Source organism: Podarcis vaucheri (assembly GCF_965113315.1).
Source record: "Podarcis vaucheri genome assembly, chromosome: 7".
In the NCBI taxonomy this organism is placed as follows: domain Eukaryota; kingdom Metazoa; phylum Chordata; class Lepidosauria; order Squamata; family Lacertidae; genus Podarcis; species Podarcis vaucheri.
This window is the reverse complement of record NC_138765.1, coordinates 49,442,382-49,456,891: the sequence shown is the minus strand read 5'-3', so window position 1 is coordinate 49,456,891 and position 14,510 is coordinate 49,442,382. Positions and strand designations below refer to the sequence as shown.

Sequence of the window (14,510 nt, the reverse complement as noted above, 5' to 3'; positions counted from 1 at the left end):
TGGAGCTGGTGTAATTTATTTCTCTCTCACTGGAAACTGGGAGCATATTGGGAGCCTATTAGGAGAATATGTAGATTCACAGCCCCTCGTGGCACACCCCTTAATCACTCCTAGAATGCTTCCTCTGACACTGGAGAGAAGCCAGTTGTGGACTTTTCTGCAGCCTTTCAATGGGGGCATCCAAGGTTGGATCTCCCTTTTGAGGGTAGATCCATCTCTCTTTCCTTGGAGAGAGAAAGATGTGGTTGTTCTTACAACTCACATGATACCTTCCTGGGGCCCCCACATGATTTCAGTCTGAAAAGTGGTTTATAAATCTTTTAATAACATTTAAACAAACAAACCACGACATCCCCTCTCAAATGTTAATAATTTAAGAGAGCCAAATTTGCACAATTATTCCTAAACTGAGGCTCTCAGGAAGCTGAATCCTAAGCCAAATATCTACGTAATTACCGTATTTTTTGCACCATAACACTCACTTTTTTCCTCCTAGAAAGTAAGGGGAAATGTCTGTGCGTGTTATGGAGGGAATGCCTACGGGTGGCATACCTACGGATTTTCCTCCTCTAAAAACTATGTGCATGTTATGGTCGGGTGCGTGTTATAGAGTGAAAAATACGGTATTTAAAGCAGGTGTGGGGAACCTTTGGTCTTGCAGAGGTAGCAGGACTACAATGCCCATCATCCTTGACCACTGGCCATGCTTGCTGGGGCTGGTGAGAGTTGCAGCTCAGCAACATCTGGAGGACTAAAGGTTTCCCCCACTCTTTTCACCAATATAGCTGAGGCAGCATAGGCTATGAAAACGGAAAAATCCAAATTGCAATTTTAAAAATGGTTATTTAAAAACATCAAAGCCAGCAAGGGATTAACCCCCCCCCCACAATTAACAATATAAAGAAACAGAAACTGCAGCATCTAAAAGCCACAATATAAGATAGAGGAACGGCAATAAGAACGACAAATCAAGCATTAAAAAGCCTGCTGCCGTTTGCCACCTTAAAAGCAGCTAAGTTTGGCACATCACTAAGTCTGCAAAGGGCACTCTTGAAAAAGGCATTCCCCTGTGCCTGCAGGACTGCAAAAGCAGAGCCTAGCTATCAAAAAGGCTTACATAGGAGATGGGGGTCCTGCAGGGATGGTGCAACTTACCTGCTTCGATCTTCTTAAGTTAGAGCAGGGGTGGGGGCATTTTTCAGCCAGAGAGCTGCATTCTCTCATAGGCAACATTCTGGGGGCCACAGGCAGGGCCAGAGGCCAAAGTGAGTGAGCAACTGGTGCACAGGTTTCCATGTATACCCCACCATTTCTCTACCCTCCACACAGGCAAACAGGAGGTACAATCCCAATTCAAGGACATATTCCACTCTGGCCAAAATACTCAAGAAGTAGCAGGGTCAGAATGGGGTGCATAGCCTCTGGGTAGGCAGTGTGGACTGGGAAGAGTACCACCCCTGGTCCTGAGGTTCTGCCACCCCTCAGGGTGTTTCTGCTGCACTTCCTACGGAACAACTGAGAATACACACAGCCTGTAGCTTATATGCTCCTAATGCCAGTCCAGAGTGGTGCTCCTTCCTGGTCACTGAAGGCAATGTAGGAAGGACATGCAAGTGGAACAAGGGTCTCTCTCACTCAGTCACTGTGCTGTGCATCTCATTTTCCCTACCTGGAATGTGGGAGGGAGGCTGTACTTTTTACCAGAGGTGACAGGATTCACACCTACAGTGGAATTGCATTCACTAAGGAAGGGAAGGGGAAAAAAAAGAAAAGAAACTGAAGAAAATGAGGGCACCAACCCAGCTCATGGATTCTGCTTGCAAAGCAAAGGAAGGCACAGCCATCGCCACACAAGCTTTCACCATGCATAAAAAAACCTTGCCTCATTTTTACAGTGTTCAGTGATCACAAGCAATATTTAACAAATGATGATGATGGCAGGAGGAACGGAGGTTCTAGAACAGTGGTTCCCAAAGTGGGAGGTACCTCCACCTGGGGTTTTACCTGGGAGGTGGGCTAGAGGCAAGGGGGCAGCAGGAGGCTGCTGGAGGTGTAAATGACTATCAGACTTTGAAAAGCTGGTATCAAACTGGATCAATTTCATCAATTTTGTTGAGTCAATTGAACTAGGTTTAATTGAATTTTGAATATACATGCAATTAATTGTTACTCTTTTGAATTTTATTGTCTTATTATCTTCCCATATAGGGTAGGGTAAGGGGCACTGGGGATGAGGTTATGGAACACTTCTTGTCATTATGCAACAGCATCAATTTTGGAATCATGGTTGATGTACCTGAGGGAAGAGGACAAGGTCTGTATCAGTGGCGTAGCGTGGGGGGTGCCAGGGGTGCCAGCCGCACCGGGCGCAACACGGGGGGGGGGCGAGTCCAGAGGGAAGGGACAAGCAATCGAGGCTTGGTTGGGGTGGGGGGTCGTCGTCTCCGCCACTGCTTCTGTTTTCCGCTGCGCTGAGGCAAGCTGGGCGCGGCCAGGCATGCAAGCACAGCGCCTGGCCAAGCGCTGCAGCTTGGGGAGCCGGCGCCTTAGCGCCTCGCCATCGGCCGCGCAGCCATTGCCCAAGCTCGACAACTCGTGGAGGGCGCCTCTCTCTCTCTCTCTCTCTGCCTGGAGGGGAGGGGCTTTCCCTGCTCTTTGTTCCGTTTGAGCAAACACAGCAACGAAACAGAGGAGGGTGGGCAGTAAGACCCTGAGGCAGAATGCAGGAAAGCAGCCACTTCCTCTTTTCAGGTTTCCCTTCTCCGGTACCTACCCACCCACGTTTATTGCGAGGGAAATCTAGCTGACTGCAGGGAAGGGGTTGGGTGCATGTAATGTGTGACAAAGGCATCAGGTGTACGTCTTGGGTGGAAAGGGTATAAGGGTGGGGAGGTAGAGTGCATTTAAAAAAACCAAAACATTGTGGATTTAAACAAGGAAAATGTAGCATAATCTACTGTTTGTAAGGGCCCTTTGGGATTGGTTTTACCCATCTCAGACAGTTAGCTCATAGTGTAAATAAAGATGGCTGTTGTTTACATTTTTTTAATAAAAGCATCAACAACAATCCTTTTGCATGGTTTGTTGTACTGTGTTGCAGAACTTTTTGCAGTTGCAGGATTAGGGATGGTGTTCTGTGCTACAGTGGCGTAGCGTGGGGGGTGCAGGCTGGGCCGGCCACACCGGGCGCAACATCTGGGGGGCCGCGCTCCACGGGTTAGGGGGCGCAAAATCCACGGGTTAGGGGGCGCAAATTACTTGCCTTGCCCCGGGTGCTGACAACCCACGCTACGCCACTGGTCTGTATAACTACCCTGACCTGTCTTTGCCAACCTGGTGCCCTCCAGATTGCCTCCATCATCACCATGCTGGCTAGCACTGATAGAAATTGGAGTCCAACAACATTTGGAGGCAATTTCATTCTGTTATGGGGCAGCCCTATACATAACAATTCAGAAGTAGGCCCCATTGCTTTTTGGTAGGGCTTATATATATTGGATTGCAGCCTTAAACTACTTGGCTGCTCACGAACTGGAGGAGAAAAGAAACAGCAAAGAGGCAAATCCGCCAGTCCAAGCTAAAATCAGTTATATGACTCAGACCACATTCTAATTAGTGTAATAGGAAAGGAGTTATGCCTGGCAAAATGTTGATACCTCTCCTGCCAACTTGCTAGACTTGTGCAGATTCCACAGTGTGCAAGTCATCCTTGACACAAGTTCAATGCAAGGCAATCAGAAGCTACCCTCAAATGACCTTGACAGCACAGGCTGTGACTTTGGGGCAATGGGAAGATGGAGTTATTGGCTTTGGCAGATACTTTCCCTGCTTCTGTACTGTGCTTTGCTTGGGACAGGTTTGTAACAGGGGGAAAAAACCTTTGCGTGGTTTTGTCTTGATTCCCCCCCCAATGTTTAACGAAAATAATAAAAATTGCTTAAAAACAAAAAATTAAAACCAGGTAAAAATGGGCACTGCTCATGAAGGTGGGCTAGAAATATTGTAAATAAAAGAATTCAAGATGAAACCAAGAACACAATGAATAAAATCCAAAAATGGGAAAATAGGCAGTACACCTTGGTAAATACATAAAAGCGGCAAGAGGACAGAGCAACAACTTCACTCCCCCATGGGAAAGTGGAACAAAACAGAACAATAAATAGGCAGCCAGGCAGCATGAAAGTCAGGAGCTAATTGGACCCCATAAAAACCGGATAACATTTGCTAAAAGATTTCTGAAAGAGACAAGTCTTGGCTGGACGCCTAGAATAATATAGTGTATGGGAGGTGATTCCATCAATCCTTGGCATCTCCAGATACAGTTGGGGGAAGAATCTCTGTTTAAAACCCTGGAGAGCTGGTGACAGTCAACGTAGACCAGGGACAAGCACCTGTTTCAGCCAGAGGGCCTCACTCCCTGCTGGACAACCTTCCATGGTCCATATGTGAGTTATGGGTGTGGCCAGCAGCAAAAGTGGATGGAACTACCGTTAATTTTACCTTGATACGGTAGACTAGTTTCTATGCATATACATACAACCCTCTCAATCATCTACCCAGAGCAAGAGAAACTTGCTAGTTTTTGCCAGTCTGTCAAAACCACTCAATGAGGGTGGAAAGTAGGGCCAGTAGGGGTAAGGACCGGCCCAAGACATTTTGGCACCTGAGGCAAACCACAAAATGGCACCTCCTCCTTCCCAGGGAAGAAGAGGTGAGTGAAGATCTACATCAGGAACAAGAAGGAAATAAAGATCTACATCAGGATCTGCTGCACCTGTCGCCTAAGGTGGCTGCCTCCCTTTGCCTCATGGGTAGACTGGCCTTGGTGAGGGTTGTATCATGGGGTTCCAAGGGCCAGACAGAGGCCTGGAGAGCCGCATTTGGCCCCCAGGCCAGAAGTGCCATACCCTGGTGCAGACTGGCCAAATGGATCCGTGGTATCTGTCTCGATGTAAGGCAGATTTCTATGTTCATTCAGCAACAGCCCCTGGAAAGAGGCCTCAAATGCAAAACAAATGAAAGCAGCCCTTAAGATGCCCTGGTCAAAATCTCTTTAGGCTTTATATATACCAGATATTTATTTGGTCCTACATGCTGAGTCCTGGCACCCTCAGACCAAATTAAGTCTTGCACATATCTGCGGAGCAAGCAGAGCAAGCTTCAGACTGGGCAAACGTGCCTGTTGCTTCCTGCAGCAGCGTCCAGCTTACAGAGGGATTATTCTGTCTTGCTGGATGAAGGATTTGGTTGGGCAGGACTTAAATGCTTTCTCAACCTCTGGCCTCTCTGGTTCCGGTTTCTGGAGCCCCAGATTGCACAGGCGCCAGCTGTACAAGCAGGCATGATCTGGAAAAGGGCGTCGAGCGGGCAGTGCCTTGCATGCATTTAATCAAGAAGCTGCCAAAACTGGGGCAGAATTCCTTGTAGAAAGATTCTCAGCTGGCTCTTAAAGGCCCTGCTCCCAGATGGGTTAAGAGCATGGGAGCTAAGCAGCAGCTGCTTAATTAAGAAGCTCTGCCCTTCACAGTCACGTATGTCACTTCTTTCAAGGCCAAGGGAAGCGCTGCAAATGCTGCAAAGCTCAGAACCAGGAGACAGCGAGGAAAGACAAGACTAGGACTCAGCCGCTGTTTAGTAAGTAGAAGACCCCAGATGCAACTGCCAGCATTCCCAGGGCTACATCCATGCCATACATTTAAAGCAGAGTCATACCACTTTAACTGCCATGGCTTCCCTCAAAGAATCCTGGGAACTGCTGTTTCTTAAGGCTACTGGGAACTGTAGCTCTGTGAGGGGTAAACACTAAAGCAGATCTGTATGTATTAGGGCTAGTCCATAGTGGATGGTGGCACCCACCTGACCTCCTGACAGCTGAGTCACTGCTGCTTACTGGGAAAGAGAGTGGAGAGGTGACAGGGAGGTCGGCATGGTAGAAACACACTGTCAGGAGGGCTGAATTGGCTCTGCTGGTGCTTTTGCGCTGTGCCAACCTCACCACTGCTTTGCCCTTTCCTTCTCAGCAAGGAGCAACAATTAAGTTGTTGGGAGGTCAAGTGAGCAAACCACCCAAAACCAGGGCTGTTCCTTCAGAATATGCTGTTCTGACCTAAGTGTCAAGAATTTAAGCTAACCCATACTGAAATTAAACACAAAATCCATGTTAAAATGTTTCCTTTCTGGGAATTGAGGACTACCAAGTGTTCCAAAATAAGCAACTGAGACATTCTTGGTCAGGGAGCAACCTAAATGGACTACTTGTTGCTGAACTACAACTCAGCCACAGCAAGGAGAGAAAGGGGGGAAATCCTTTGTTTGGTTTTAGATGATGTAGTTGTGTTTTGTATTTGTTTTCTTATAAGAGGTATCCATCCTTACCTGGCATTCCTCCTCATACAGGAAGGAATGCCTCTTAAGGTGGCAGAGACAGGAAACCTGCATCCCTCAAGAGGTTGCATGCCTACAACTATCATTCCTCTTTGTTGGCCATGCTGGCTAGAGCTGATGAGAGTTGGAGCCTGGAGGGTGTGAAGGGCTACAGGTCCCGCACCCCTCTTTTACATATTTATGATAAAATAAAGACTTAATGTAGTCAGCAAACACACATCCAATATCAGTCCATATTATTTTAAAAGAATCATATTTTGTTTCCTTCTCACCAGTCAGCAAAGAAATCAACATGAATCTGTACTATTTTGTCATCATCATCATCTTACGTAAGATTCTAAATTGCACCCAGTTCTGCAAATGGTGGCAGGAAATCCTGTATCTCCAACTTTTTTCTGTGTCTGTGTTCTCTAACACCGACATAATTTGTTAATTCGATCATATCCACAATAACAGAATTTTATATTAACAAGATGTCTCTTCCCCCTCTTGCTTATTGTCTCCTTTCCGCTGTAAGAATAGCATGTTCTAATCATCTGTTGGGATTATTGGTCTGACATAACAAAATAATACAGTTAAAGGGTTCAATGATAGGGTTCATGCCATTTCCTTTATGTGATTAAGAACTAGCTTCCAAATGTTATGACCCTAGGACATGTCCAGTAAATACGACCTATATCTGCTTGCATTGAATTACACTGCCAGCGGTTATTATTAACCCCAGGGAAAGTTCAGTTGGATCTCAATAGACTAAGACACCACCAGAATACAGTAACAATTTATAAGAGCGTTCTTTAAGATTCACACTTTGGCATTCACACTTAAAGAGGCCTTTAATGGTGGCAACCAAGTTCTAAACCCATTTTTAAATAGCTGCAGAAATATTCTGCTGTAACTCTTTCCTCCTGGCTATCATGTGTGTGTATAGGATTTCACTGTAATCCTATTCACACTTACCTGGGAGTCAGTTCCATTGAGCTCATGGGACTTATTTATTAGATAACAGTAAACGTCCAGCTTCAGCAGTACTATAGCTGTTCCAAGGTCATTCCCTGGTTCTCGAGTGAATCAAGACCTTTGCAGTCATACTCACACTCATCCTCATCCTCATCACTGTTATTATTGTTATTTTATTGCCTTCTGGGCATATGTTTCAAGACAATGCACAAAATTCAGTAGCAACCACCCTAAAAGCCCCCTCTCTCTTCTATTGAATGCCACACTATCCCCATTCTCAACTTCAGAAACTCCTATCATAGAGGAATATAGGCTTTGCAGATTCACCACTCAGAGCGTGCCAAGGTAAACTCAGTTAATCTCATTGGGCTCCTTTGTGTGTAACAACAACGTTCACACCTACAGGAAGATTATTCAACCCAGAAAGCGAAGACAGGAAGCTGCTATATTGACTACTGGTCCATCTAGCACAGTATTGTGTATGTTGACTGGCAGCGGCTCTCCAGAGTTTCAGACAGGAGCCTTTGCCCAACCTATGCAGAGATGCCAGGCACCAAACCTGCATGCAAAGCAGGCGTGCTCTGCCACTGGGCAGAAATGATCTGCTTCCTTCTATTTTTGTTTCCACTTCCAGATCAGGAAAGCCGGTTTCACAAGCTCTTCCCAGCCTGAATGACCACCAGACCAACCAATCTTGTTTCTATCTGGCCAGGGAGTTCAAGGCGGTGTGCGTGACTCCCCTTGCCCCACAATTTCACTCTCACAACAACCCTGTGTGGTAGATTAGGATGAAAGGCTGCAATGTCACCCACTGAACTTCATGGCTGAGTGAGAATTTGAACCAGGGCCTCTCCAGTCCCAGCCCGAGTCTCTAACAGCTACAAATGAAAGAAATTGCTGCCAATGAACCTAAACAGTCGTAAACCCAGTAAGCTCTATGGCAGTGATGTGGCCATCTTTGGTCCTCCAGATGTGTTTGGACTCCAGCAAAGGTCCATGATCAGGGATGATGGTTGGTAGCTGTAGCCCATATGGAGGACCACAGGTGCCCCTGCCCAGGTCTAGGGTGCCCAAGGCACAAGTGTTGTTCACCTAACTTGATCCATCGTAATCTGCTGTGACAGACAGGCTTTTCTAATCAGACATAATGAACAACTCCTGGCAGGGGAGAAAGATGACAACACTTCGTTTGCCACACTGTACTAAGAGCAAGTGTGCCTGCATAGCAAATTTCAAACTACCAAGATACAGACACCCCACATATACATTAAAAGGTCTTCAAGTACCAGGCTATACACACAACACACCTATATGTCCACTGAACATATAAGGGGAGTAGATCAGGATCTTGCATGCTGGTCACACACCCAGCACTGATGTTGCTGCTAGCCATGTCCATCAGGTGACTACAGTGTTAGTGAGGAAGGGACTTACTGGCATGCAACCAGTCAGGGATCCTAACTGACACATAAATGATAAACACAGAGTTGTAGTTTCTTATTAAGGCAGAGCAGGCAACTGCCAGGAGGGGATATGGCCAGTGAATTGGGACAACCCTGCTCAATGAGAGGGGCTGAGTGGAAAACTCTCTTCTTTTATTTAATTAGGCTTACATTACCGAAGCTGGCTAAAAGTTTGGGCAATCTTATAAACAGCTCTGTGAATGCAGCAAGGCTTTTGCTCTCCCCTCTCCTGATCGATTTCTTTGTGGGAATTTTCAAGGGAATGTTCTCAGAGTACAGCAACTGCTGACTATTAAAGCAGCTACTGATCTCCCACACGGACACATGCACACATACACTCTTTGGAGCAAACAAATTCGTAAACACTAGCAGATTACTTTTGCTGATTGGAATACTGGCTGCCTCTTCCCAGATGGATAATGCTTCTCAAGAAAAGAGAACGGTGGAGGTAAAGAACTTGGTGTGTGTGTGTGTGGGGGAAGAGTCTTAATAACAGTTTGTTTTGGTTTGCACAGCAGATGTCATTTAGTGGTACATGACGTTGTCAAAGCACACCCACTCAGTTTACTAGCCAGATTTTAGGAATCCATTAAACATTCGCTCCAGTGAGTGGAAATAAAATCCAGTCATTCACTTACATTTTGGAATGCCTCCTGTTTTAGGGAGCAATGTGCACAGCTTTCTGTTCTCTTACAGGGCAATCCTATTCATGTCTACTCAGGCATAAGACATGAGACTTCAGTGGGGCTTACTCCCATCTAAGTGGGCAAAGGATTTGCTGTCTTAAGGCCTCATAGGGGCAGAGACAATTGTGGGCTGTGTAAGTGAGCACGCTAAGGGTGCAACTCTAGCCCCAGTTACCAAGGAAGATCCATGTCCACAGGATTAAATTAAGTCTTTCTTCTGAGCAGACATGGTTAGGATGGCACTGTGATTCTCTTTGCTGCTCTGCTTTGCCACTGCTCCCCACTGAAAGGAGAGGGGAGGTTTCAGACAAATCCTGGAGGACCCTGGACCCACCCAGCACTGATTTACAGCAGTTGGCTTCTGGGTGGAAAGGGAAGGTTAAGGGGGGGGGAATGCTGTTGGGTTGATGTGAATGGTTTTTGGGGTTTGTTTTTATCTGCTGTTTAGTGGGTGTGAATTTATCTCTGAAAATGGCTAATGTCTTTTTGTTACTGTTTAGGGAACTGGTGTGTTGCTTTTATTTTCCTATATGGTGTATGAAATGTTAACATATTATATAGCCTCTCCTGATTTGGATGTTATAGAGAAATAGATTATCTGTATACTGGTGACATCTCACACCAAATTTCATAATGACCATTCCCAACAGTTTCATGTAGATGTTAAATACTAATGGGGACAGGATGACACCCTGTGCCACCCCACAATGCAGCTGCCAGGAGGCCAAGAAGTGATCACCCAGTGATAACTCTGAAACTGACCCTGGTGAAACAGTGCCTCAGTACTCATCTCACATGGCCAGTTCAGGAAGGTATCTGTTAAATTGTGGGTGAACATATCAGACGACACAGCGATTCTTCAAACAGCTCTTGTTTATTCACAGGCCCAGAGCAGCACTGAGCTGAAGGGTTCAGCCAACCTGCTTATATAGAGCTCAACTACATTTGAGCAAATTAAAGATAAGCTAAATTGGCTACATTACCACCAGATTAATGAATTGTAGAAATTGGATAAGAAAAATGGTTTTGCCTTGGAAAAATCTAAGTTGGAGATGGAGTTGTTAGAGACTGAAGGTAAAAATTTATCTAAAATGTACAAGCTTTTGCTGGAGTGGCATACGAAGGATGAACAAGTTAAATCGGTGATGATAGATTGGGCAAGAGATTTAGGACATAATATAATGTTTGAGGACTGGGAAAGATTGTGGAAGAAAGGGGTTAAGTTCACCGCATGTACTTTGTTAAAGGAAAATATTATGAAGATGTTGTATAGATGGTATTTGACTCCTGTAAAATTAGCAAAGATGTATCATAATTGTTATAATACATGTTGGAAATGTAAAGAAAAGGAAGGAACATTCTTGCATATGTGGTGGACTTGCCCCAAGGTGAAAGACTTTTGGGGAAAGATTTATAATGAATTAAAAAAATGTTGAAATATACATTTATAAAGAAATCAGAGGCCTTTCTTCGTGGAATAACAGGTTCGGAATTTCCAAAGAAAGATGTTAATCTATTTTTGTATGCCACAACTGCGGCTTGTATTTTGTTAGCTAAAAAGTGGAAAGCTCAAGAATTACCAACAGTAGAAGAATGGCAGGTGAAGATGATGGATTTTATGGAGCTAGCCGATCTAACCGGAAGAGTCCGCGACCAGAAGGAGGAGGAACACCACGAAGAATGGAAGAAATTTAATGATTATTTAGCTAAATTTGTTAAGCTAAAATAACTGGAAATAGCTTCCAGATACTTAATGGGCTTAGGATTGTATTTATGTTAACTGATAAAATAATATGTTTAATACAAGAAGGAGAAGATTTAAAGATGTTAATGCTTAATTTAAAGGGTATCAAAATTGGGATTTGGAAAACCGTTATAAGGATATGCAATGAAATTCAACTAAGGGGAAATGAGTAAGTCGTTTTTACAAAGTAAATAACTGTTATTTTCAATAAGGTTATGATTTATGTTTGTTATGTTTTGTTTGTTTTGTGTTTTTGTTTGTCGTTGATATTGTAAAAACTAATATATTTTTTTGCAAAAAAACAAAAATAGAGAGAGCTCAACTACAAAGCAACAGTAACAACTTTCTTTAACTATCCAATCACCGAACGTCACTTTCAATTCCTTATTTGCATATGTGGACCTGAGTGAAAACTATCTACAGTATCCCCCTGCTGGCCCAGGGTGAAAACTTCAGTACATAACAGTATCATGGTTAAAGACACCAAAAGCAACTGAGGAAGAGTAATAGGGTCACACTCACTTTGCCTTTCAACAAAGGCCATCCATCAGGGCGACCAAAGTTGATTCAGTCCTGTAACCAGCTCTGAACTCCAACTGAAATGTGTCAAGATAATCAGTTTCACCCAAAAGTACTTGCAACAGTCACACCATCACCTTCCTCCATCCCAAGCATATGATGTAAACAACAGGAGCCTATTGACAAAAATGTACTCCAGTCAATCAGTGACCCTAGAAGGTATCTCACACATTATAAACAGTTTTACTAAAAGAACACAAGACCCACCCAGACATACACTTGCACCCTGTCTCAGAGAACACCAACCCTCTGCCAGTTACAGGTTCTCACCCTGCACAGGAAATGCACCTGACTTATGCCCTCACTACATTCAGTCAAAATAGAAGAGGAGTAGTGCCCTTGTCCTGGGGACAAAGGGGCTCCCCAACAGAGGGATAAATAGATAAATATATAAACAGAGTGATATCATCAAGACAATACTTTGGGGCAGAAGCTCAGGGTCCTGCTTAACAGAATGAGCAGGAAAACCCCCAAAATGCAACAGGCTTGGTTTTTTACATTTTAAATTGATACATAGTGCAATCTGAAGTCCAGAGCCTAAAATTATCCTAACTGCATCATTGCATGCAGTGTATCTGTCCCAACCTGGCATCTTCCAGATGTTTTGGACTACAATTTCCACCAGCCATGACCATTGGACATGCTAGCTACAGCTGATGGCATTTGTAGTCCACACCTTCTTGAGGGCATTCAGTTGAGGAAGGCTGATGCAGAGGATTGACTTGTCCTGCTTTTGTTCAAGATGAGTTAAGTATAGGGCCTTGCATATAGTGCTTTTAATATTTTATTGCAGCATCTGCCTTGCATGCAGAAAGTCCCAAATTCAATCCCTGGTGTCTCCAGGCAGACCTGGGAGACTCCTGCCTGAAACCCTGGAGAGCTGCTGCCAGTCAGTGTAGACAATACTGAGCTGGATGGGCCAACAGTCTGACACAATATAAGGCAGCTTCCCATGTTCCAGTGTGCCTCCAGTGTGGGAGAGCCCAGCACGCCTCTAGGTAACCAGTTCTATGGTCAAACTGCTCTACCCATCAATTCCCCCCTTATGTTCAATGGAAGTCCACCATATTGTAACCTAAGCCCATTAGACCCAGTCCCACCCTCTGGGGCTGCAGAGAACAAATCACTTAGATGTATACCAGGTTTTGAAATGCAATTGTCTATGTTTGCCAAAACCAAAACAAACCTCCACTCTCCTTCTGCTACCATTTGTGCAGTTATAAAACACCCAGCAACAATTAGCATGTAAATATTATTTTATTGTCTTTCTTTCCTCCTCCCATCAAATAATGTCAAAGTAGGAAACAGAAGCCCATCTGCTCTCTTGCTGCAAGTGGCCCCATCCCTTGTGCCAGGAATGGAGCAGGAAATGAGAGAGAGAGAGAGAGAGAGAGAGAGAGAGAGAGAGAGATGCTTTTGTAGCTGTACTTACGCATGCAATGTGTTACAGATGCTTTAAAAGTTTCAATAGAAAACCCCACTGCCGCTGACACAATTGTGCCAAAAATGATGTGTTTCACTGCAGGGCTCTTAGACACCACATGCTCATCAGCACAGGTGCTCTCCTCCTCCTCCTCCCTTCCTCTCCCTCCAACTATACAAAACCAATTAAGAAGGGAGGGAAACACAGACCAATTCATAGATGTGACTAACAGGTGTACATGCAACACATTTCCCCCACCCCATGTAGAGATGCAGGCTTTCCCTTTCACCCACTTGAGCTGCATAATCGGGGAGTGGTTAAAAAAAGGGGTTTAATCCATACTCTAAAAATTTAGACATACAGTACTGCATTCCAGAGCGCGCTTTCTACCCTGCCTGCGTTTCCACGTTGCCCGGTTGAGTGCAAAAATATGGAAAGGATTATATTATTTCCGATAAAATCATCTGGATTCTCCTCCCCAACCAAAAGGTGAATTCCCATGAAACAGACATGCACCCGTTTAAATTTAGCACAGCCCTCTCCAACCTTGCGCCCCCACCCAATGTTTTGGACCACAACTCCCATCATCCCTGAGTACTGGCCATACTGGCTGGTGCTGATGGGAGTTGGATTCTGACAACATCTGGAGAGCAGCGGCTTGAGGAGGGCTGACCTGGTGCGTGGGCATTTCAAGGGATGCGCGCCCGGGAAGAACGATGCGCGTGGGTTTCGTCTTAAGGATGGATGGATGGAGGAAGGAAGCCTTTGGAAATGCAGGGTGCAAGTGCACAGCCGCGTGGGCTGGCGGGGAGAAGCCCCGGGAGGGAACCTTCTGCCCGCCCTCCCTCCCGCAGGATCCGTCGCCCCGTCCCCTGCCTCTTACCGGAGCCCATTCAGGCGACCGATCTCTCCATGCGCTCCGACGGCTGCAGCCCGGCGACGACGGCGAAGGCGGCGGGAGAGGCAGACTTCCGCTTTCGCCGCCGCCGCCGCCGCCAGCCCGGCCAGAGCAGCGGCGAAGAGGCGGAGGCGGGACGCGGCGCTCCGTGACCTCCGACCGGCGGCGGCAGCAACGCCTTCCCAGTGGCTGCGGCGCGGCGCCGGGCTGCCGGCTGCCGAGAGAGTCCCGCGTGGCCGTGCGCTTGGCGCCTGCAGGCAGCCGCCGCCGCCGCCGCGGCATCTGGGCTCCCTCCGAGGGCCCAGCCCGCCGCCCGCCTGCTCAGCCGCCCGGTCCGCCTGTAGCAGCAGCGCCTCGACGTGGCGGAGAAGAGGCG

At 46.0% G+C, this 14,510-nt stretch overlaps 1 protein-coding gene across 3 annotated transcripts in view; it reads right to left on the bottom strand.

Moving 5' to 3' along the window:
* The window catches only part of BEAN1 (brain expressed associated with NEDD4 1), a 45,514-nt gene extending 31,211 nt beyond the window's left edge, over positions 1-14,303 (bottom strand). The window contains exon 1 of one of the 3 annotated variants that reach the window (XM_082232389.1): positions 14,120-14,303. The gene's annotated coding sequence lies outside the window, so the exon portion shown is untranslated. Of the gene's footprint in view, positions 1-11,752; positions 11,777-13,626; positions 13,647-14,119 lie in introns of those variants that run through there. The other 2 variants (XM_082232391.1, XM_082232390.1) reach the window with 2 other exon arrangements.
* Positions 14,304-14,510: the final 207 nt, after the last annotated feature.